The sequence below is a fragment of the Ascaphus truei genome, chromosome 2, assembly GCF_040206685.1.
Source record: "Ascaphus truei isolate aAscTru1 chromosome 2, aAscTru1.hap1, whole genome shotgun sequence".
NCBI classification, from domain to species: Eukaryota; Metazoa; Chordata; class Amphibia; order Anura; family Ascaphidae; genus Ascaphus; species Ascaphus truei.
The window spans coordinates 423,445,765-423,470,816 of record NC_134484.1 but is presented as its reverse complement, the minus strand read 5'-3'; the positions used below and the strand labels follow the sequence as shown (position 1 = coordinate 423,470,816).

At 42.8% G+C, this 25,052-nt stretch overlaps 1 protein-coding gene across 2 annotated transcripts in view; it reads left to right on the top strand.

The window, feature by feature from the left end:
* The first annotated feature begins 880 nt into the window (after nucleotides 1-880).
* MPP7 (MAGUK p55 scaffold protein 7) overlaps nucleotides 881-25,052 on the top strand; it is a 341,147-nt gene continuing 316,975 nt past the window's right edge. For both annotated transcript variants that reach the window (XM_075587671.1, XM_075587669.1), the window contains exon 1: nucleotides 881-1,043. The gene's annotated coding sequence lies outside the window, so the exon portion shown is untranslated. The remainder of the gene's footprint in view (nucleotides 1,044-25,052) is intronic.

Sequence of the window (25,052 nt, the reverse complement as noted above, 5' to 3'; positions counted from 1 at the left end):
ACCTTTTATTTTAATTTTGTTATATCCCACAACGGTCATGGTGTAATGACATACATTAGTGACACTATAGTGTTGAAGGACAAATGCCAATTTAATTTTAATAGTACAATGGAATTCAACAACTCAGAATAAGGCAAGGAAACTAAGATAAACATCTTTCATAAGTGTTATGTTCATTTGAAATCATACGCTCGTATGTTAAAGTAGACAAGCAAACACCCCTCAAAAATAACAAAAAGGTTATTTTATGCATAAACGTAAGGTTCTAAGTTACAACATACAGTACATTATGAGCAGCCAATAATACCCATCCATACGAGCTATTGGTTCATGCTGTTAATAATCCAGCAGTGTCATTCAGCTACATGACTAGCACCAGACATAAGTGACATAATAATAAACATAAGGTTTCAGTCACACGCTTCACACACCCACATCAGACATGCAAATGCCCAACGACTTCTGAGCTTCACTCATTTCTAGCAACAACATTGTCAACCCCTTCAATAAGCACTTTCCCTACAATATTGCATTTTCCTGTGCAGATTCCCCCAGACTCACTGATTGTGATCTCTGGAGATAGGCGACACACACACAGTATGTGCATTGATCTTTTGTTTCACACTTGAGAGCCTCCCTGCCTACCTGCTCTTTCATTGATTTCAATTACACAGGATTTCTCTTGAGCTCCGTAGGACCTTCAGTTGTCTTATTCTAAAACCAGCGCAAGCTATCCTTGGTGCCCTCACGTGTGCAGGTTCTGCATGACGGTACCGCGTCATAGAAGGGGTCTGTGACGTAACAAAGGGATAGAACGAGGCAGGGTGGGAGTGACTCCCAGGAGAGCGAGCCGCTCAGTGTAGCGGGCGGGGCACGGAGTGACGAGCCAGCACTGGGCGTCGGTCTGGAGGCAGTGACACGGCTGGGAGGGCGCGGCTGGGAGGAGAGGGACGCAGCGTGTGTGTGGTGTCCGTGATCTGCTGTCTGCTCGCTGCGGGGCTTTCGCTTGTGATCTGCGGCTGTCGGTGGGATCCGGACCCCCGGTGAGTGGCTGATGGCGGGGCTCGGTTGTGTGCTGCTAGTGGTTGCTGGTGCGGGGCGAGCGCCTCCTGACCTGGGGGGTGACAGGTTCCTGGCCCCCGAGGAGGATGGAGGTGAATTAGGATCCTCCTCCCGGATCACAGAGCAGGACACACAATGTTACCGTCCGTGCTACATGTCAGCGGTGCAAATCTGTGTGTCACATGCAGGGAGTATTGTGTGTCACATGCAGGCATTAAGTGTATGCAGTCAGTGTGTGCATGTGAATGACAAATGCATGTATTATGCCTGCTTGTTTTATGTTCTCTCCATGCATTAAGCATTGTGTTTCAATGTACTGTTTGTTATTGAGTGACTGGGACTTCATACATCATGTATAGTGTATGTTACTGAGTGTTTGCATATGTTTGTTGCAGGTGGCTGTATTGTGTCTACAGTCTAACTCTAATGCATGTTATAAAATATGTATATATTGTCTGACATGTCATTGAGTGTCTGTACGTTTTGAATGATTCATGCGTTTATTTTGCCTGCATTTAAGTCATTGTGTGGTTGCCTATTCTGTTTGCAGCATACATTGTCATGATTATGCATTACAATTATCTGTTGTGCATGCATTATTTATCATATCATTACCATGAATACAGAATGTGTCTTAACATATATGTAAATAATGCGTATGTAAATAATATATATCTCACATAAAAAGATCACTTGTGAGCAAATTCACATGTCTTAGGTCTGTAACCCTGCCTTTCACCATTATCACCAAGCACAGGGGTGCGCAAAGAAGCGGATGTGAGAATTTCCAGGGGGGCACAACGGCTACAGAGGTCCCGCGCTCTCTCCAAGGCACTTAAATTAAAAGGAAGGAAAGACAGCGCAAGGCCTCTGCAGCTTCTCCTACCATATCTTTGGTGACGCGTCGCCATGGTAACCGAGGGGGTCACGTGCCATGGCAATGTTACATCACGTGACCCCGCGGCGTCATTCAATGCCAGAGCCTTGCAGGGGGTGGGGGGTGGGGCGCAGGGTCAAAAGTTTGCGCACCCCAGACATAGCATATAGTGCTTCCACTGCAGCAAGGGATTCTGGGAAATGCCATGCAAATGAGCACACTGTGTATACGGTGGAGGTTTCTTGTCACCCTTTTCACCCACCATAACTTAAAATGCGTACTATATATATTTATTTAATTGTAGATGAGGTTGAAAAGACATGTCGATCAAGTTCAACCTATGCTAGATGAGATAGAAGTACTGTATTTGTACTTGCAGTATATTGATCTAGAGGAAGGCCAATGAAAAACCCAAGTGAAACATTATCCAATACTGTCTCACAAGTGGGGAAAAAATGTATTCCTTCCCAACTCCAATAAGGGCAATCATATTTCTCCCTGGATCAACATCCTTCCCATGTTTACTTACAGTACTGTATTTGGTATATCCCTGTATACCTTTCCTTTCTAAAAAGATGTCCAACCTTTTATTTGAAGATATCTATTATATCTGCCATCACCGTCTCCATTGGTAATGGATTGCACATATTAAATGGCCTTGCTGTAAAGAACCCTTTCCTTTGTTGCTCGTGAATCTCCTTTCCTCCAACCTAAGGGCTGACCCCGTGTCATTTGTACTGCCCTTGGGATGAATAGTTCTTTTGAAAGCTTCTTATATCGACCCTAAATATATTTGTATATAGTTATCATATCCCCTCTTAGACGCCTCCTTTTTGTAATTTAAACAAATGTAAATGAGCTAGCCTCTCTTCATAAATCAGATAATCCACCCCCTTTATTAATTTGGTGGCTCTTCTCTGCACTTTTACTAGTTTCATAATGTCTTTTTCTGCGCAGTGGTGCCCAAAACTGTACTCCATATTAAAGGTGTGGTCTTACAACTGCTTTTATACAGTGGCATAATTATGCTTACTTCCAATCCATCCATCCCCTGTTTAATGCAAGAAAATATCTTATTTACCTTTGCAGCTACTACTTGACATTGGGCACTATTGCTAAGCCTGTGGTCTACAAGCACTCCTAAATCCTTCTCCATCAAGGACTGATCTAATTTTGCCACATTTAATTTGTAAAGTTGCCTGAATATTCTTCTTTCCCAAATGTTTAACCTTACATGTATCTGTGTTAAACGTGTTTACTTTGCATAAATGCATTGTGGGTGGATGTATGTGTTTGCACCTGCCTCACTGCTCTGTTGTTGACGAGCACACATCTCCCTGGGGAAGCCCATGCTGCTCACCAATTTCTCCAGATGTACTTGAAGTGCATTATTGTGCTCTGCATCCATTTGATTTGTTTCAGTTACAAAAACAGCCTGGTAGTAAAGCTCCCGTAGGGGATAGTTTGTTATAGTGGAACTACAAAAGTTTTTGTAATGTAAAGTCTTCAATAGAAATAGGCATATACTTTAGGGAGGAGAAGTGGTTCAAACAATGACACTGAGTTTGAAGGGGAACCTGGTCAATTCCCTCTGTCAGTTATTTGTAACCTTGGGCAAGTCACTTTATCTCCATGTGACTCAGGCACCAGCTACATAAATTGTTAGCTCATTTGGCTAGTTACTGTCTGTTTAAAAAAAACAAAAAAAACCCTATGTATTGTGTATCGCACACTATACTGTATTTGTGAAGCACCTCGAATCCCATTTGGAGAAAAACGCTATATAAAGTTATTATATATTCTAGATGACATGCACCACTTTTTTTTTTTTTCCTATTTGACAAATTTCTTACGTATGTTTTTAATACCGACTTTGATAGAGAAACACACTCGGAGAATGTAGGCATAAAGTGGAGATAACGTGACGTCTTGTATTCAGATGAATGAATTATTTTTGTTCGATGCAGGATTGTACTAAAAGCACTGAACACAAGATCTCGTTGGTAATACAGTGTGACCATGGTTTACTTGTATGCTTTGCCCTTGAAATGTGCTGCACTTAATGTAGTAATGACTAAGTGTAGTGTAATGACGAGTGCTATTTTGTTTACCTTTTTGTCACACTAAATGAAGACTCGTGCAAAGTCTCTTTTTTTGTGGGTGCAGGGGGATTGTTTGATTTCAGCACTGTTGCCCAAAATGCAGACGTTTATAACAAATGTATTATTGCCCATTGGGGTTCAGAGTCTGTTTGATGCCTCCATCGCATCTCTACAAGCATTTGTAAAACCTTTGGGGGGTGGAGGGGGGAGTTTTCTTTGGATTTCTTTTGAAATTATATATAAATTGAGATTTGTAAATTGTTTTAGTTCCTGTATATTATACCCTTTTTGGTTTACTTTTTTACTACAGGTTAGAAACCCTGCCATTCTTCCTAATTGGTTCTTTGAAATCAATGAATGATGCAAATAACTTAAATTATTATGGTACCAGCAGGGGTGGAGAACATCTATCCCATCGGTCACCTAAATGTAACCCCTAAAATATGTATATTTTTGTTTTTATTGGAATTACAACTTTAACCCACTAGATGCCATCCATCTATTTCTGAGTACTTCTCTTAGCTCTTGTTTGTGTGGACTGTGCCAATGTTACATCCATAAATGCATGAAGTACATTACCAAATGTTTGCTAATTCATTGGTGTGGCTGTGTTTTACTACAGGGATGCTTAACTATAGGAAGCTGGAGTTTCCATTGTTGTCCTAAGCATATTTTATGATAATTGTGTAATGACCAGTCTTTGTTATAGTTCTGCTGTGTGGTTGTAAAATCTCCACATCTGCAGTGTTTCTGCGTGTCCATCCACTCCTGTCACTGTGGAAAAGGGGCCTTTTACAGTATGTTCTAGAAAGCTTGTGTAGAATATGTTGAAAATTGTTTGTTTTTTTGGCCATTAAGAACTTATTATAACTTGCAGAAAAAATAGGAATTGGGTTGTCGTTTGAATTCCAGTATTTATTCTCCTTGTGATCCTGGACTATCCCATTTGATCTCCCTGAGCACCAAAATTAGATTGTACGCTTTATGGGAATGACTTGTATTAACTGCCAAAAAAATTCACTTACAGTGCTGTGTACACCATCATTGTTACGTAAGAATAATTACTGTTAACCTTTTTGAGTATTATATATTTTTGGAAATGCAGTAGTGGGCAACAGGAGAATCCTAGTACATTAGTGTTTTTTATATATTGCCGGAGTGGCCAACTCCAATCCTCAAGGTTTGAAGGATATCCCTGCTTCAGCACTAGTGGCTCAATCTGCCCTTGAGCACTGGAGTTGGCCACCCCTGATCTATTGCATTGGAGGGATGTCAACAGTTTCTACAGGGTCTTCCGTAACTGGGAAGAAGGAGCGGCTCAATGAGTAAAGACGCGGACTCTGAAAACAATGATGCTGAGTTTGAAGCAAGGGAGCCTGGTTCAAATCCTGATGTCAGCTCCTTGTGACCTTGGGCAAGTCACATTGTTATTCTTCCTGTGCTTCAGGCACCAAAAATATAGATTGTAAGCTCTACGGGGCAGGGATTCATGCTTGTAAAAATTCAATGTGCAGATCTGTGTACACTGTCGGCACTATTCAAGAACAAACTTATTATTATATTTAGTTTATTGTAGGCACCCACATATGTTTTTTTGGGGATATTATTCTTTATGAAGCATGTGCTTTACTTGGAATGGTGCAGTCATGTTTTCTTTTTGTCTATTTTAAGGGGAGGTGTAAATATATATTATTTGCTCCGCAAGATCATCCGATCTCTTTGTACATTGTATAATTGTTTTCAGTTGTTGGGTTTGTCTTACCTAGTGCTGCAGCGTCCCTAAGGCATCAGTGTTTGTGAGGAGACACCTCCATCATTATTATATGCCCACTAGTGCCAGAATCTATTTAGCAGCATGTGAATCATTAGATATTATCCAGGCGCCAGCAGACTCTTCCTGCTAATGTTCTACGAGAGAAGACACCCCGAGGGAAATGGACTAGAGCGTTGTGCCAACAGCGTCGTCATTGCTTCAGGATGTTTGGGAGGACTCTGGCTTGTAGGTGACAAAAAGACACAAGGATTCTAGCTTTGACTTGTATGTCTCGAATGGATTTGACGCCTAAACATTTTTGAGCATGCAATGATTTCAGTTTAACATTAGGATATTCAGTTTAATACTTCCATCTACTTAACACGAGTGGCCCAGTGTTAGTAGATTGTAAGCTCTTCAGGGCAGGGCTCCAAGTGATGGCTCCTTCAATTTCTATCTATACAATATAGGAAGTGGTCTTTTTTAAATGCTCATTCTTAATTGCGGAAACAATGGGGCTGCTATTCACTAATTGCTGTGCTCAGATCTCGATCTAAATAATAAAGCAGAAAATGTACCGATAATCTTTAACATAGATGGCTACAGGAGAATGTCATATGTGGTCAGGATAACTAGGAAAAAACAAAACACTGTTTTTTTTAATTTTTTATATTTGTGCAATTTTCAAGAGTCCTGTTGACCTCTGGTAACCTTGAAAGTGGCTTTTTTGTGGTTACATGGAAATACATTTGTTATTGAGGTGCCTCATCACATTTTACTTGACAATATGGTTATTTTTGAATATGTTTTCATTTAGTTGAATTGTTATGATTATGTAATAGTTTTTGTTTTAATGTAATGCATATTTTATTGTTTGTACAACATTCATGCTTTTTTTGTCTTCATCTTCACTGCAGCTTCCCTGTAAATAGTGTGATGTTGGTTGAATTGTGATTCTTGATTGGCTAGAATTGCTTGGGAAAGCCCCTTGTGATTGGCTGGTGAAAGTGGCTTTGTTTGTGAATGGGATATTGTTTAAGGCTACGGCCCCAGTGGTCCCTGCTGCACGCGCTGGAGCATCTGGCGGCGCATGCCCGCGGTTCAGTCAGCCGCGACCTGTGGGGTCTGCGGCTGCGCTTGCAGTGGAGAGCAGGAGATCCGAGGGGAGGGGCCCTCTGGCTGAACCGCCGCCGTGACGTGGCCAATGCTCGGCCGCTGCGCCAAAAGACAAAAATCGCGTCTTTTGGTAAACGCGGTCGCGCATCGCGGCTTGTGCATGGACGCACACACGCCTAATGGGGCCTGCCCCATAGAGGGCTGTGTTGTGGCGTATGCAGCAGCGGAAACTGGGGACCTAGCCTAAGGCTTGCAGTCTCATTAGGGCAGGGTTTCTAACCTTTCTTGGTTAAGCAACCCTATCATTATAATTGGTTAAGGAACCCTATCATTATAATTGGTTAAGGAACCCTATCATTATAATTGGTTAAGGAACCCTCTCTAATAGCTTGTCTGTGATCAGATGTATTGTAAGGAACCCCAACCCTCTCTAATAGCACATCTAAGGTCCGATGCATTGTAAATTCTTCTGTATTTGGTACAATTTTGAAATTACCTGAAAATTGCAGGGATGCCCGGGGAACCCCTGTTGAAAAACACTGTATTAGGTGTTTGGCTGTTTCTGGATATAGAGCTCATGTTGTGATTTTTGTCTGTCTTCTATGTCAACCTATTTGGAAGTTAGGGACACTTCTAATAGGCCTGCCATTTTTCTTTGTTGTTTTGTGTACTGTTCTTTTTGTTATGAATTCATGTCTTTCTTCTGAAAGATGCTATGGGCTCTGGCAGTTTGACGGCCTCTCATACACAGCTGCTGCAATTTGCATAATGTTGTTCCTGGGATTGCGTGTGCTCCCTATAAACCTAAATTGCGATAACACACTTAATGTAACATTTAAGTATAAATCAGATATCAGTGCAGTAGATCAAATGAATACTTACATTGTTTGTGTGTGTGATCACTTTGCAATTGGAGTACACACATACAAAGTGATCACACACACACACACGTAATTATACATTTATACTTTTAAAATAGTGAAATAATTATATTATCACCAGCAATATCTATATTTACACACATTTATATTATTGCAAAAACGAAATATATTTCTTTTGCTGAAATGCTTGATTTATTGAGCCAGACTTTAGAGTGATCACTTTTCCTGAAGCCGTGTGAATTTATAGATGACTTGTCTGTGTGATGGTATAAACTGTAGCTAGTTCAGACAGAGAGCAGATAAAACATAATTCACTTGTGTGTACATTTGAAACCAGCCCGCACCACCTCCTCCATGGACATGGAATTTCTAAAAGCTCTAACATGAGGACGTTTGGATAAAGTGAAATGATTGCTGCCCATAGCCTAAAGTCCTGTCCCGGCCACAAGACTTCTCTGAAGTTTTTTGTGGTGTTATCATTGGGGACTAGCAGTAGATGACCGTCCTAGTTTTGAATTATTTGACGGAGATATTTTTAAAATATATATTCTTGCCTTGTTTTTAAACAATCTGGTGTCCGTCAGCGAGATTTAGCTAGCGAAACGTATACCATGCTCTAGTTCCCATAGGACCGCATCTGACCAGGTCAGTTTCAAAGACCTGAGACTTTTCTTTTAAGAAATGCATTATACAGGTATTACACCACGAGAAGAGGTTTGTTTGTACACACACCTGTCCTAGCATTGAAGGCACAGATATCCATGTCTTTAATCCTAAACAGATGTCTAGTCCCTCTCGAGTATATACAATGTTGTATTCCTTTCTTTCGGCAGATTAAAGGGCAGATGGAATAACCCGTTGAGTAAAAAGGTTTTTGAATCCAAAAGAAATGTAATAGTTTTAATTAACGTTATACAACAAAAAACAAACCAAGGTGCCCAAAGCTACTTCCAATGTGACAAAAATACACAGTGCAATACCTATATATCTCTTGTAAAAGGGTCATTTAGTTTAACCCCGAAGCTATCAGTTGTCTTGAAATAAATATACATTCCATGTAATCTTTACACTGCATGAGGGGTAAATATTAAATTGTAGAAAAATACCCCCTGCCCCCCAAATGTTTCCAGCATGTATTTATTACAAAAATTGCATTAAGCTACCTTTTTGTATGGGTGTCTCTCTTGAAGAGCAGAGGTTAAGAAAGGCACAGTTATGGGTTTCTAAGTAACCCAAAACATTTAATACTACAGTAAGCCGCACACCATCAAGCTTGTTTTGGAATATTTTAAATGGCTATCCATACGTTTGTGCATTGTACGCCTATCAATTTCTGGCACGATCACGTGATATTTTTTAATTTGTTGATGAAATCAAGGTTATTCGTCAAACGCCCAACTGTTCATTTTCTAAGTTTGTCCATGCATGCGAGACCTATAATATTATTTGATCTTGTTTTTTTGTAAGGGTTCGTTTTATATAAGAGAAACCAGCTTAGGAAATATTCTAGGGTTGGGCGAGAATAATAATAATAAAAAAAAGCTTTCACAATAACCAAATCAATAGATTTATCACAGTGAATATTTTTTAAAATAAGTCCAAAAATGTTCTAGTAAATCCTAAATAAAATGTGTTCTCAAAAGATATACATTTTCTTTAGATTTACTAGAACAAAGAGTTAACCCCCTTTTTATTTTCCAAACCTTTTTCATGTCTGCACATCACCATTTCTCACTTACACTACCATCACCCTAAACTCCCCTTCGTTCACCCACCCCTCATCCCATCACTCTCATCCTTAGGTACTCCCTCCATTTAAACACACATTTCATTTATAAAATGTTAAAAATGCATAATATGTTTTTCAACAAAATTAAATGTTTTGCCTTGCTGCCTATCTGGTAGGGAAAGGGCTAATAAGACGTGGGAGTAGAAAGGGGTCAAGTGGTATGGGGCTGAATTGTTCAGGGGAGAGGTAAGAGAGGGGGGGTCTTAAGTGGCCCAGGGGGAAGGGTGGGGGTTTGTTAACCACCCCCCATCCTCCCAGGAGTCTTAAGAGTCCAAGAGGGGGTGGTTGAGTCTTGGAGGAGGTTAAGAGACCGGAAAGGGGGTGGGGGGGAAGGGGGGGCTAGAGTCCCAGGGGAAAGGTTGAAGGGACTAAGAGGTCTAGGATAAGTAAACGAGTTAGGAGAGAAGTTGTGACCTTTTTTGTCTCTTGCTGCCCATTCACGCGCCAGACGCTTCTCCCTCTCTGCAGTCAGACGTGCGTGAGGAAGAAGGGGAGTAAGAGGAGTGTGTCTGATAGCTCCGTGAGAGACTTAACGTACGTCCGCTTCAAAGCTGCACCTGCGACCCCACAAGTCGGCACCAAGTAATACCGCGGTAATGAGATGTTTAATCAATTTTTATTATCCGCGGTATTACTTTGGTATCGGTATATCGCCCAACCCTAGAATATTATTGTATGGGCCTTACAGAAACTTTTGAAGGCGTCACGAGGGTTATTCATTGAAGTGCGACAGTGCCAATCTGGCATTATCTCACAGAACCCCTATTGACTTGAGTAGATGGGGTAGAGCCTGATCATCATTATCACACTGTAGTGAATAACCCTGTAGAGCTGTATTAATGTTTGCAGATGATTAAATCATTTAAAATAATAGTATGTGTGTGTAAATGTTGATGTGCGATGTATAAATATTTTTTTATAGTGTGTGTGTGTGTGTGTGTGTGTGACATGTGAATCATTTCAGTTTTGGTGGTATCGGAGCAGTCTTATAACAACTGAGGTGCTCTAAATATCATTGTGTGATGGGTCTGATGGTTTTTTATATTGGAAAATTAGATACTGCGAAGCTCAACAGGACTTATTCATAGTGGGCGTGTGACCGAGTGTGCGCGTGTGACCGAGTGTGCGCGTGTGACCGAGTGTGCGCGTGTGACCGAGTGTGCGCGCGCGCGACCGAGAGTGCGCGAGACTGCGCGTGTGAGTGAGTGTGACCTTACATATCCCCTTGCACATCACCCCTCCTGCACATCACCCCTCCTGCACATCACCCCTCCTGCACATCACCCCGCACATTACATATCCCCTTGCACATCACCCCTCCTGCACATAACCCCCCCTGCACATCAGCCACCTTCACCTTGCATATCCCCCTGCACATCAGCCACCTTCACCTTGCATATCCCCCTGCACATCACCCCCCCTGCACATCACCCCCCTGCACCTTACATATCCCCTTGCACATCACCCCTCCTGCACATCACCCCTCCTGCACCTTACATATCCCCTTGCACATCACCCCTCCTGCACATTACACCCCCTGCACATCAGCCACCTTCACCTTGCATATCCCCCTGCACATCACCCCCCCCTGCACATCAGCCACCTCCACCCAGCCATCAGTCACCTTGCATATCCCCCTGCACATCACCCCCCCCTGCACATGACCCCTCCTGCACATCACCCCCCTGCACCTTACATATCCCCTTGCACATCACCCCCTCTGCACCTCACCCCCCTTCACCTTACATATCCCCTTGCACATCACATACCCCCCTGCACATCACCCCCCCTGCACATCACATATCCCCCCCTGCACATCAGCCCCCCTGCACATCAGCCCCCTTGCACCCTACATATAACCCCCCTTCACCTTGCATCACCCCCCCTGCACCTCCTCACCTCACATCAACTCCCCTCACCCCTGCACATCAGATCACGGCGGCAGAGCAGAACGCCGGCCTCCTCCTGCTCTGCTCGGTGAGGCTAATCAGGCCCCGCTCCCTCAGTCAGCGCGCACAGACCGCGATATGCGGTCTGTAGGGAGCCGGAGCGGGAGGGCGTGGCTTGAGCGGAGGAACCCGGGACCCGCTACTCTTCCCCCCTCCCTGGGCTCGGGCTGCAGGAGGGAGCTGCTGCGGGCTGCCGTAAGGTAAGCAGCTCCCTCCCCCTACACCCACACTGACAGTTTATCCGCTTTGCTCCGGAAGCGCCAGGCTCTCTCTCCCAATCTCAGGTCTCCAGCGCTGCCCGCCCGATCCGCACACACCACTCTGCTTCCTCCCGGTTACCCTCCATGATCCCTGGGCTCCTCTCCTCCTCCTCCGGCCCCGGCAGCGCTCAGTCAGCGGGACACAGGGAAGCTGAGGTAAGAAGGAGAGAGGCTGAGATGCGGCTGACTGATTTAAAATCCCCGTGCCTGCCTTCTTGCTACTCTCACTCGAGCACCGGAAGCTCTGCGGCAGCCATCTTGCTATACCCATGGCAGCGGACGTGTGGGGGAGCGGCGGCTGTTAGGAGCGGCGCCGGCGGCTATCGCCGCCGCCGCATGTCACAGTAGACGCGGGGGGAGGGGGCGGAGCCGTGACGTCACTTCCGTTTCACATTTCGCTCCCAACTCTCCCGTTTTACCCCATCAGAATAGGTGCCACTAAAGATGTTTCTCTTCAATAATAACATATACAGAGTTGCGTACAAATAAGGACAAACATGGAAAAAGCGGTAATGAGGGCCCTGCTTCTGAGAGCTTTCATGTGAATTGGAAAAGGAGACCAGTGCTTGCTAGAACAGGTGTTAGGTAATAGGATGCGTATTTGTATACCTGGCTCAGTCACGATAAAGCCATGCCAAGAATAAAGTATGTGAGCAGTCCAGCAACCAAGGGGTTAACCTTCATTTAAAAAGAACATTTGTTCTGTGTCTTGTGGTATAATCGTAGGTCCCTGACTTGATTGGTAATAAAACCAATAAAGAAAGCCATGCTTGCATTAAACGGACTCGTAGCCGTTGAGCAATAAACCACCAGATATTATTCTATCTGCCAGGTCAAACTTCAAACGGCGTCATAAATGCCTGACATTACCTGACTGTCAGATCCTAAAAGGTGACAAGAGACACACTATTGCTATCATTACAGATGAACGTTATGCAAGATAATTAATGTCTGGTAAGATGATATCCGGTATAAATCTGAAAAGGGCAAATGTACACGATGGTAATGATGTAAAATGTGCGAAGATATCTGTATTGCAAATATCGGATAATTAGTTTCCCTCTCAAGATTACAAGTGGGATGGTCACTGGTGATTAGACATTTATTGGTCAGACTTCACGGACTGCCAGGATATGGGTACCAGAGGAGGCAGGCTTAAAACTGTCACTGGGAAGAGATGGGTGGGAGATGAGACACACCCACGAAGGCTGGTGCAAGCATCCGCTCTTTGACAGAGAGACCAGGCTTGGGTTGGCTTCATATTTCCTATTTCATGCTTCTTGAAGGATCTAATTTAATTCGCTGCTAATGTATTAGGTTTTCTGTTTTATTCCTTTTTTCTTTTGTAATCTGTCTGCATCTATGTACTGTGTGTTTTTGGAATCCTTTTTTCTATAATAAGCACGTTACACCTTTTGTAATACTGATTCTAAAATGGAATAAATAATGCCTTTTGAGCTCTAATTGAACCTATTACCGTTTTGAAGAGATGTTACCATGGATTCCTGAAGTGTAAGTGTAAAAAACTACCTGTTTCTTTAATAATATTAGCAGGGCAGACAGGCCAGATTAAAGCGCTCTGCTCAAAGGTACATTGGGTAATAATTGTATTTGGAGTATGTTCATCAGAATGACCACCATTGCTTTAAAGTTCGCTGCCTGAGCCTGTGGATAAGTGAGACTTGGGCCCAGATCCACAAAAGGGTGCTAATCTTTAGGAAGCCTTTACTCCTTTTCATATGAATGGTAGTAAAATTGTGCTAAAGCTTAGCACTCTCTTGGGGATCTGGGCCTCAGTGACTTTACAAGAATACACACACATAATTCCCCCGCTCTTATACATCAGTGTAGGGCTGTCTAGAAATGTTTGAAGAAGACATGTTGCTGTTTATTTTGGGTAGTGAATTTTGTTTTTGTGAAATCTTGGTTTTGTGTATTTCATCTGAGAACTTTGACCATAGAAAACCAAACACATTAATACATGAAAGCTGCAAACATAATGTAAAAAGATTTTTTTTTTGTGTATGTGTTTGGTATAACTGCCATTCACGTCAATAGTAAATAATCCAGCAACGATATTGCTATTTATTAATGAAGAAAAGATGGTTAGTTTGTAACCATAATTTCTTCTGCGTTCCACCAGAACACACCCCTGTGGGGTTGCAGCTTCTCCCTCTAAGTTGGACAGAAGGCTTTGACTTTCGATGAGGTACTCTCCACCAGGTCAGAGTGTTTCTGGTAGGATGGAAGGTTCAAAAATAACAAAACCTGCAGTACAATTAGAGGTTATGACTGGGAAGTACTCTAATTGGAAGAGTATGGACACCTTAGAAGGTGATCCTATCAAGAATTTCCCCTACCTACTAAATATGAGCACTACGTGTAGTAGTTTGATACCATTATATATCCAAATATATATTTTCACCTCACGCGTAGTGGTAAAGAGTAGTAGTACTATGCAAGTAGTTACATGTCGTGACTTGCGAGAGACGTTGTCTACAGGGGAGGTGGCGCAATCCTGGGAACGAAGGACAGATCTGCGATCCTTTTCTGGCCTAGGACAGATTCGGAGTTCCCATGCGCCCTTCAGACTCCCCTCGGCTTTGTGGCATCTTGCTGAAATCAGCGTTCATGAATTGAGACTTGCGTTTGAATCAATCGATACTTCTGGTTCGTGGCAGATACAGCACTGTGACTGTATCAATCGATACTTCTGGTTCGTGGCAGATACAGCACTGTGACTGTAAGGAAGGAAAAGTGAGGCGTATCAGAAGTGAGTTATGGGGCCAAAATCAGAGGGGGAGTATTTAAGTTGGTTCCTATTTGAGGCTGAGTCGGCAATGCTATAGATCTGTTCAGATGATATTGGAACTTTTTAGTCTCCCTCCACCATTTTTAGGTTTTTATTTGACTTCTATATTTATAGGATGTCTTCCAAATAGGATGCTACTATGGAACGCAGTCAATATAATGAAACCGTAAAGCGCTTGACTGCCAAGCCTTCCAAGACAGTAGCAAAATGAAGCCTTTAGTATGTGCTGCTTGCGGCGGCGTGTCGCTGCCTGATGAATATAAGAACAAACTGTGTCACAATTAAAATAAAGACGTAGCAGTTTGGGACTTACTTGCTCAAGTGCAGGATGTTTTCTTCTGGTTTAAAATGACTATGCACCAGACCTTTGAATCTTATTAGCAAACCTATGTTTGCTTTTGAAATAAAATCTTCCTCTATGGTAGGGGTGCACAAACATTTTGCCTTGCGCCCCCCCCTGCCTGCTTTCCCCCCCTGCTCGCGCCCCCCTTACCTAGTCTGGAGCATCAAATGATCCCGCGGCGTCATCTTCCGTTGCGTTGCCATGGCATTTAATTAAAATGCATTGGGGATGAGCGCGGGGCCTCTGGAAGTGCCACGCCCCCAGTTTGCGCACCCCTGCTCTATGGTAACACCTGAAGTTTGAGTACCCTCCTCTTTAGACTCTGACCTTGATGAGGAGTACTTTGAATATTACCCTTCCCCTTCAGATGAAAAGGGAGTCTGAAGAAGAATTGTTCTAACTTCACCCTTGTGATATTGAAAAATGAATCAAGTCAATGTATGAAATGGAAGATCCTAAAATCCCTGTCAATAAGTAAGATAAAATATATTTTGGTTCCCGATAGAAGGAATGGTCATTTTCACAGCATTCATCAAGAAAATTACGCCGAAGCAATGGGATAAACCAGATCAGATGTTTACCAGATGATTATTTAGATACATGTATCCAATTTGAACAAGAGGATACCAAAGTATAGGATAATTCTCCTAAGGTGGTTTCACCCATATTATGTTTGGCAAAGAAAACTACTATTTCGTGGGAAGATGTCTCTTCATTTAATTTTGTTATCTAGTGCATCTTTAAAGTAGCATAAAAAAATGTATTTGTAACATCAGCACATTGCTGTTTTTCTCGGCATTAAGAGTGTAGTTGAGGGGTGCGATATTGTCTGTCTGCGGGGGGCGCGGGGTTTAGAGTCCCTGCGTTCTTCCCGAAGGCACTTAAATTAAATGCAGAGGAAGCGGTGAAGGCCTCAGTAAACTTCACTTACCTTGGCTCAGACGGCTTCTGGAGACATGTCACGTTACCACGGCAACGTAACATCCTGATGCCCAGAACGCCGGAACCGAGGTGAGGTGGCGGGGGGGAGGCGCACGGAGAGGGGGACAGCCGGCAGGGATGCGCTGGGAACAATTACACTCCCCTGGCTTAGTTGACTCAAACAACCTATTGGTTGTCCCTTTTAGACCAAGAATCCATAAGCGTTCTATCCTCAAGTTGGCCATCCTATGTGGTGTTTCATTTGATTAGATCAGGCTCACAGCTAGAGCATTGACTCTTTCCATAACTGCCTGAAGAGATCTTTGGTTCAAACTCTGGGTGGCGGACTCCGATTTCAAGTCACATTTGTGCGCAATTACATTTGATGACTCTCTATTATTTAGCTCTGAGCTTCAACATGTTATTGAAGAAATCTCTAGAAGTTGATTTCTTCCTTCCTCACAATAATTTTAGGAAGACCAGCAGTTAGATTTCCCAGGAATACTTTGATAGAACATTGGTCCCAAAACTGACAATTTTTTTTAGCTGACAGCATCAGTCTTTTCTAAACCAAAAACATTCTGGCAGGTGGGAGCAGGGGCTCTATCCCAGTTGGATGAAGTGTACAAGTTTTCAGCCATCTTTGGGAACGGCATACTACCGATCATTGTATCCTCCAGATGATATCAAGCGGTTACTCCATAGAATTCCTTGCCTTCCCAACAGAGAAGTAAATTTTTTTCGAAGACATCTTCCTGTCCCCTAAACAATAAACCCATAGCAAAAGCCGTCAAACACTATTGCAGACATTTCCATACAAGAATGGTTCAAAGGGACTGTCTATCCTCTCTATCGTGCGAAACGTGACAGGAGTATTCCAAGTGGTATTGGACCTAAAAAGTAACGAAACTCATAAAATACTGGCATTTCAAAATGGAAGTCAGCCCAAAGACTTCATGGCCACACTAGACTTTAATAAGGTCTGTCTGTACATTCCGATTTGCAGTTCTCAACAGAAATTCTTGTGTGGTTCAAGACATCAAAGAAAACATTACGTTCTTCCACTTTTCAGTGCTTCCATTCGACCTGTCATCAGCATTGAGTATTTACCAAAGTAATGGTGGTAGCGGTAGCAGCCTTGCACCTGGAAGTCATCAGGTTTATTCCATACTTAGACTATTGGATAATAAAGGCAAGGTCACCAGACCGATTGAAAAAGCATATTTCAAGAGTTCTTCAGTTCTTCACAAGTCATTTAGGGATTCTCACTGGGAGATGAGCAAGTTGAAAAAATTGCAAAACATTTACGTTTCTAGAGCTAATTTCTGATTCTAGCCAAGGAAAAAATTGTTTCTCCTTCCAAAATGCATGAAAGCGACAGCACCCACTTAGTACATATTGTTGTTGTAGAGGTAAAAATCTTTAAGTACTGTACATTCTTTGAGTACTGAGGAAAAAGCGAATAAATGTTCTTTTTGACAGGAAAAATTCTGTATTAAAAAAAGGAAGGTACTTTATTAATATGACAAGTTCTGAAGGTTAGGTGTCTTTACTTAGTTTTTCAATAGAAATATCAAGAAATTCAAAGTCAGGAGGGGCACTTAGTGCATTTTTGGCAAAAATTGAACTTAATTCATTATACCTCTACAACGATATATACAGTTGTGGCAATGAAATAATTACATGTTTAAAAAATAACTATTGAATTTTTACTTAAAAAAAATGAACAAGAATAAAGCGCAGATAGTTGTATTTCTGACTTTTCACAGTTATATCGTTAAAAGTGTGTGTGTGTTACTGGATATGCTTAAAAGTGGCAGGATAGACCCACTGTTTCACTGATTGTATCAAAGCAAGCACTACACAAGACTCTGTTAGTTTAGTTACTCTTATAACAGTGTAGTGATGTAGAGACTACAAGCAGTCCTCGGTTATCCGACACAATGCGTTACTCAAAATGGCGTTGTAAAGCGAAAAATTGTAAAGCGAAACACGTTTTCCCATAGGAACACTGTTTAAATGAAAGGTTCCGTTCCTGAAGGCATTTTTAACACTAAAATACAGCAAATATTTTACACAGGCAATAAGATATGCAGCACACAAATAAATTATATAGTGTATATACTGTATTATATATGTAATATAACATAATAAATAATATATTATATAGTATAATATAATATTATATAGTATAATATTATAAATATACGCTCTTACGACGCTTTGCAACGTTGTTTATGTGAATGTGTATATATATACATACATACACAACGTTGCAAAGCATCGTAAGAGCGTTGGATAAGCCATTTTGGCGTTGTAAAAATGAACATAGGTATGCATTGCATAGCGTTGGATAAGCCATGCGTTGTAAAACGAGGACTGCCTGTATAGTTAATTATTCTTACTGACTAGCTCACTGTCAATATGAATGAATAATTTAGAGGCTTGTCTGTAACTAGAGGAACAGGTAAATGGCTGAATTGAAAAAAACATACCACCGTAGTCAGATATCTTCCTTCATATCCTAATTTCACAGTAATTGCTGGTTAGTAGCCCACTCTAGTCTGTTACCTTGATAGGTTTTTTTATAGCACATAATGTATGACAATTACAAATCTGTCTTTACGTATATCCCCTATTCACACGCTATAGAGTCCCTAACACACACAGCCTATTCTAACCTCATTGGAGTACACTCCAACCCTCCGGTGTAAAACGAAGCGCTTTCTGGGGGATATTGAATCACTACTGTGCGCCTGCCTATTACATTGTCTGGAGCAGAGTAAGGATGCTCCCACGGCTTACGCTACTAGTGTGTGCGCAGCGTGTGTTCCTAGTGTGCTTCCCACGTGGCGCTACGTGAAACGGCCCAACACAACATGGAAAAGCTTTTCTCTCAATGAGATTATTTCCTGTGTCCATCTTGGCCTGTAGGCATGTAAGGGTTAATACCATCCCCTGTAGGACAGATAAAGCTATTCCTGCTGTTAGTCCCCTTTGTTTTGTGTCCTACTGGCTGTAGTGCAGGTTTTTTGTTGTCTGTGACACCTTATTGTATTTTTTCTTCTCGAGGAGGTCGTCGGGCCGAGGTGGTGTCTCTCTGGCCGCGCCTCCTCCTGCAGCCCCCGATGGCGTACCCTCAGGGCTTCTTAGACGGGGCCCCATATTGAATTGGGGCATGTTTTATCTCCGCATTACCTCTGCAGCAAGGACTCTTAGCATCGGCATCTTAGTCCTTGTATCGTTGCCACGTGCAGGCAGGCAAGCCTGTGCACATGGAGATGTGCCAGGGGCGTGCTCATAGGGGAAGAACGCATCAAGGATATGTGCGCCACGGCGGGCTCTCTTTTATAGGCTATACCTTTTTTCTCGGCCTGCTATACACAAGCGATGGCTCTCTTTTATAGGCTATACCTTTTTTCTCGGCCTGCTATACACAAGCGATGGCTCTCTTTTATAGGCTATACCTTTTTTCTCGGCCTGCTATACACAAGCGAAGGAAGTATTTTAACTTCTGGCTATTGTTTATAGCCTCTGTTAAGTTAGGTGAGTGCTTCCTAATGGGTCAGCACTAAGGTGCCTAGGTAAGCTCCAGGCAGCACTTAATTGAAAAAAAAAAAAAATGTAAAGTTAATATTTTATTGTCCATTACGGGAGAATAATGTATGTTGGTATATTTTGATTTGTGTTATCTCGGCACTACGAGGGCTATTTCTGCAGAGGAAGGAACTTCCAAAGCAGCAGCAGAGTCTCTGCATCAGGACAAAAAGAATGTCAAGAACGTAAACATTTGTGCAACATGTGATAAACCAGCGTGGGAGGGAAATAAGCTTAATGACTATTGTCTTACAGCGGCCGGAGCAGACCCATCAGAAGGACCTTCCCTGTACACAGTGATCAAGGAGATGATCCAGACAGAATAGGTCCAACCTGATAAAAAGATGATTATAATAAGGAAAATGTCTAAACTATATCATTTTCCGAAACAGGAGACCAGGCTGCAGGAATATTCTCCAAAAGTAGATGTAGCAGTCACGAAGCTTGCAAGGCTGATAACTCTGCATACTTTAGACAGAGTTTTGTGCAAAGATCCCAAGGACAGAAAGATGAAACAAGTCCTCAGTCATTTCAGGCAGTATGGGAAGCGTGTATGTCACGGGAGACCAGGATAATTCACCAGGATCAAGCATCAGACAGTTTACACTCGCCAAAACGGGTCACAGGGGGAATCCTAGCTAGCTCAGTGCTGGGCATTGCTTTGGTAGGCTTACCTTGGAGTACTTCCATGTCCGCAGGAGTTCTGGTGGACTGGTTCCAGTGGAGGGTCCCTCTGGGGCCAAACGCTGATGGGGAATTGGTAAATGCCCCATTCTGGCCAGAGAGGGCCTCAGGGCTTTGGTTGTGGGCGATGGATGTAACCTCGAAGAATACCCTCTGTAGCCTTTCCTATGAAGGTGAGCTTATGTTCGACAAAAAATGAGGCGATCATAGCGAAGAACATGTTTTTGTGATAAGAGCATATCAGCCTAGAAAAGGCTACTTGAGACAAACTAGTTGAAGAGGCGAAAGTAACCTTTTTCATGGCCAAAATCAAGGGACCTGACATACAGAGGATATAGACCCCCATGACGCTAGAGGGTTCCTTTCGCAGATTAGTGTATTATCTGTTCAGGGTTGAACAAAAAGTCTAATACTCCTGAGCGTAGTTTCTCCAAAACTGGCCTAGCAGATCTTGAAGACCTATCAGCCATGTACATTCCAGGAAAACCATGTCGTAGCAGATTTCCTAAACAAAAATATACACTCAGTGGTAATTAGAGAGATGGGGGAAACCTCCGAGACCTCATGGGATCCCACATCAAGGTCAGATACTTCTGTTCCATGACAGCCCTTCCTATGGAGTGTACGACCGACGTACTACATTTTCAATGGGACATCAGACTATATTTCCACCTCTTCTGTTGATGCCGCAGGTGTAAAACAAAATCAGAAGAGAGCGTAAATGATGGCCATATTGCCGAATTGGCCCAAAACCTGTTTTTCACAACTAATAAACATGGCCAGAAGGAACCTTGGAAAATACCAATCACACCAAGAATCTTGAAACAAGGGCCAATCACCCATTTGAATACACAAAGCTGGAGTTTGGCATGCGAATGAGTGGGACCAACTGAAAAGCTTGGGACTATTCCCTAAATACGCTATTGTATGCAAGATACACTCTGCCATATCCTATGACAGCCTTCTACATCCAATTTCAAGAAGTGGGTAGACAATGTGGGAATAGCATGGACTGACTGCGACATCCTCTGTACTGAATTTTTTTTGCAAGACTTGTTTGACATGGGCTTAAGAAGCAGCAGTACTTTTACTGTGCATGTTTCAGCCTTATTCTTTTCTCGGAAGGATCCAAGCGCATTTCCCAAGCAATCAAAAGCTTGAGACCCTAGATTCGGAAGAAGATCCCAACCTGGGATTTGCCACTAATGCTAGACATGCTGACATAAGGAACTCTTTGAACAATTACATCATACTGCTCAAGACACTCATAATAAAGACCATGTTCTTGCTTTAGCAAGACGAGTGAGGGAGATCCAGGCATTATCAGCAGTAGAGCCGCATACTGTATTGTGTTCCATCTGGACAAAGTGGTACTCGGCCAGTAGTCTTCTCTGCCTAAGGTAGTGTCAGATTATGTAAACCAAGAGATAGTGCTACCACGACTGTCACCCAATGCAACGAACTAAAATAAGAGGAAATTTCTCATTTGGAATGGGTAAGGTGTTTGAAATAATACACTAATAGAGTAAGCGGGATATAGCAGACAGATGCACTCTTAGTATTACCAGAGGGATCAAGGTAAGGCCGAGTAATTTCAAAATGTACGATCGCAAGATAAATTAAGATGTTCATTAAAAAGCAGATGAGGAGAAAGGTCTATGTGCTTCTGAGAATTTAAGGGTGCATACCACTTGGGCAATGGCCATAACTTGGGCAGCAAAAGCTCAGGCGTCGCCTTCCGAACTGTGCAAGGCAGCAGTATAGTCCTCCAATTAATGTTCGTAACGTTCTATAAATTAGACCAACTGACCACAGCTGGCGCAAACTTTGACCTTTAGGTCCCACAGGCGGTTGTGGTAACCGGCGTGGTTATTTATCTCTCATTTGGAAGGTTTGTTATGTCTCTTGCATGACCCTCTAACCCCAGACCGTGGCTTAAATGCCACACACGCTCCGTTCCTGCACTTGTTCCTCTGAACGCATCTGGAGGAAATCTCACACATTCGTAGACTTCCTTCACTACAAATGTATTTTATCCTGTTTCAACTCTACCCGCTCCCAGGCTAAACAAACCTACTTTTCTACACTAAGCAACATGCACAAGTCTAAACCACGCTGACTCTTCTCTGTCTTTGACTCCCTACTCAGGCCATCCTCTGTTACCTGTTTTTCTTCCATTTCACCTCAGGACTTTGCTAACTATTTCAAGAAAAAGGTGGAATCCATATGTCCATGCATCCCACCTGTATCACAATCAGCACTTCCGGTTTCGGTCGTCTAGTAAACAGACGCGTCTCTTCAGTTCTCCCTGCAGACCAAGAACTCAACATGTTTCGCTGCTGATTGCATTCACGAGAGACGCCGAAAGGCAGTTGAGGCGGTGAGATCGCTGCAAGGCTGTCATTTTAAAGTCCATAGACAGACGGACAAACCCACTGGTCATGATGTATGATCAGGAGAAGAGAAAATGTACCTGTAGTTCGCTTTAATTTTTTTTTCCGGGTGTTTATATGGCAATGGTCACCTATATCGTCTCACACCTATTAACCAATTTTAGTTTTGTTTTTCTCCTCTGAGAGATTCTAAGACTAATTGCAGATAGGAGGTGCCTTATAGATGGTTACAACCTGCAGGAAGAGCTTTCCCCCCCCCTTCTCTCCCCCTACAAATCAGTGAGGGTGGTATTAATCCTTAAGTGACCACTGACATGAATGGACTCTAGAAAAATGTAATTCCAGTGAACTGGAGGTCAACTTTCTCTCAACAACTGTATATATGTCCCTCAAATGGTGGGAAGATTTCAGAAACCTCACAAAAGGGTGTCCTCTCATTATACAGTACATTACTGGGATGTTTTAACAGACATCAGTCAACATGGCTGGGGAGCCATTACTGCTGCTATTCAACAGTGATTAACACTCTTGCAAGTTGATAAAACCTCAATGTTTAGAACCAGTTGTGGCATCTTCAGCTGAAGCAGCTTCCATGAGAAATATCCCTCCCTCTTCTTTTCTTATTGCTGTGGCACATCCCTCAGGTGTGTGCAGGCGCGGGACACAGAAGAAACAATTCATCTGACCGCTGTTCTCCTCCTAGTCCAGTCACGGCTGCACACACACTTTCTTTGCCCCCACCCATTGTGTGGTATGTTTTTCACTCTTGTATTTATTTTATATTGTTACTGAGAATGATGCTGACCAGGAGGAAGTGGAAAGGGCCCTTTAGGGCCGATTCTCCGAAGATCAAAGTCTTCTTTTCTGCTGAAGGTGTGAGTAATGGCATTGACTAAAGTATTAAAGTATTGCAATGCCCCCTTAAGTGGAGGCCTGTATTTAAAAAATAAATGGTGGTGACGATTCTGATAACATTGAGTTTGAAGCAGCCATACCTGGTTCATATTCCTAGTGCCTGCTTCTTGTGACCCTGGGCAAGTCACTTTATTACCCTGTGCCTCAGGCACCAAAAACATAGATTGGCATCTGGGCATTGACTGTGTTTTTATACATAATGTATAACCCTGTTCTCTTAATGTAACCATGTATTTCTCATCATAACGCTGTGCCCAGGACTTGAAAACGAGAGGTAACTTTCAATGTATTACTTCCTGGTAAAACATTTTTTTTATAAATAAGTGTCTAACACATTATATGTACATAATGCTGTGAAGCGCTTCGAGTCCCATTGGGAGAAAAGTGCTATATGAAATAAAAGTTATTTCTTTGAGGAAGGTGCTGCGAGTCCCCACAGGTGTGTGCTGCCGTGATTGGGCTATAATAAAGTAAGAAAAACCACCTGTTAACTTTCTCTTCCAATACATATAACAAGTAAAACCTGAAGGATTAGCTCTATACCAACTCAATTCTGAAGCAGCCTAGGGTGAAAATGTAATTTGTAGTTACTCATTGTTGTTTTTACCAGCATGTAATAACTATAAACTATTTTGTGGTAAATGCATTTGACTTAAATCTGGGATACAGTAAGGTATCTCTCTTTAAATACTTAGGCTTGTTATATTGTGTGTGTGTGTGTGTGTGTGTGTGTGTGTGTGTGTGTGTGTGTGTGTGTGTGTGTGTGTGTGTGTGTGTGTGTGTGTGTGTGTGTGTGTGTGTGTGTGATTTATTTATTAAAAAAAAACCACATTGGTAAAAAATAAAATATTTATTAACATTGTGTACACACACACACACACACACACCTTTCAGCGCTGGTAGCGGCGCGATATCATTCTATTCCCCATCTTCCCCGCTGTCGGCCGGATGCACGCTCACTGCGCGGCCCTTGTATAGAAGGGCTGACTGACTTCAGCCAATTATAAGTGCCGCGCACACGGCCAACATATAACAGCCCTTACTTGCAACAGTCGTTTAGCTTATCAAATTATTAATCAGGCCCATACCTAGGTGGTAAGCTGGTTAGGTGTCGCCTAAGGCCAGCAGGTCTCGGGGAGGGAGGTAGGTTTGAAGCACGGGGTCTCCGGTGCTGAACAGCATTCATTTCGGCTCCGGGGATCCCCTGGTTCCTAAGATACTTAACACCCTAGGGGGGCTCAGATTTAAAGCCCCCGGTCACATGGGCCAATACGAAGCTGCCTACTACGTCATGGCTTCCTATTGGCCAAGGGAGATGGGACATCTAAACCTGTGCAGGATATACTGGCAGCACGTAAGGAGGAAAGTATCTCAGGAAGTGGGGGTCCCTAGAGCCGAAATTAATGCAGCTGGGTCACGTGAACGGTCCATCCAATGAGGGCGAACCAGCTCTGTGACGTTGCGGCTCCGCCCCGTCTCCCCCTAGGCCACAAATCACTTATGCGGGAGGCGCGCTCGACGGCACTCGCTCCGCCGAGCATGACCTCGGCTTAAGCTAGCAATCGTTTGGTGCTCCTGTTCTAAATCTGTCAAAATCC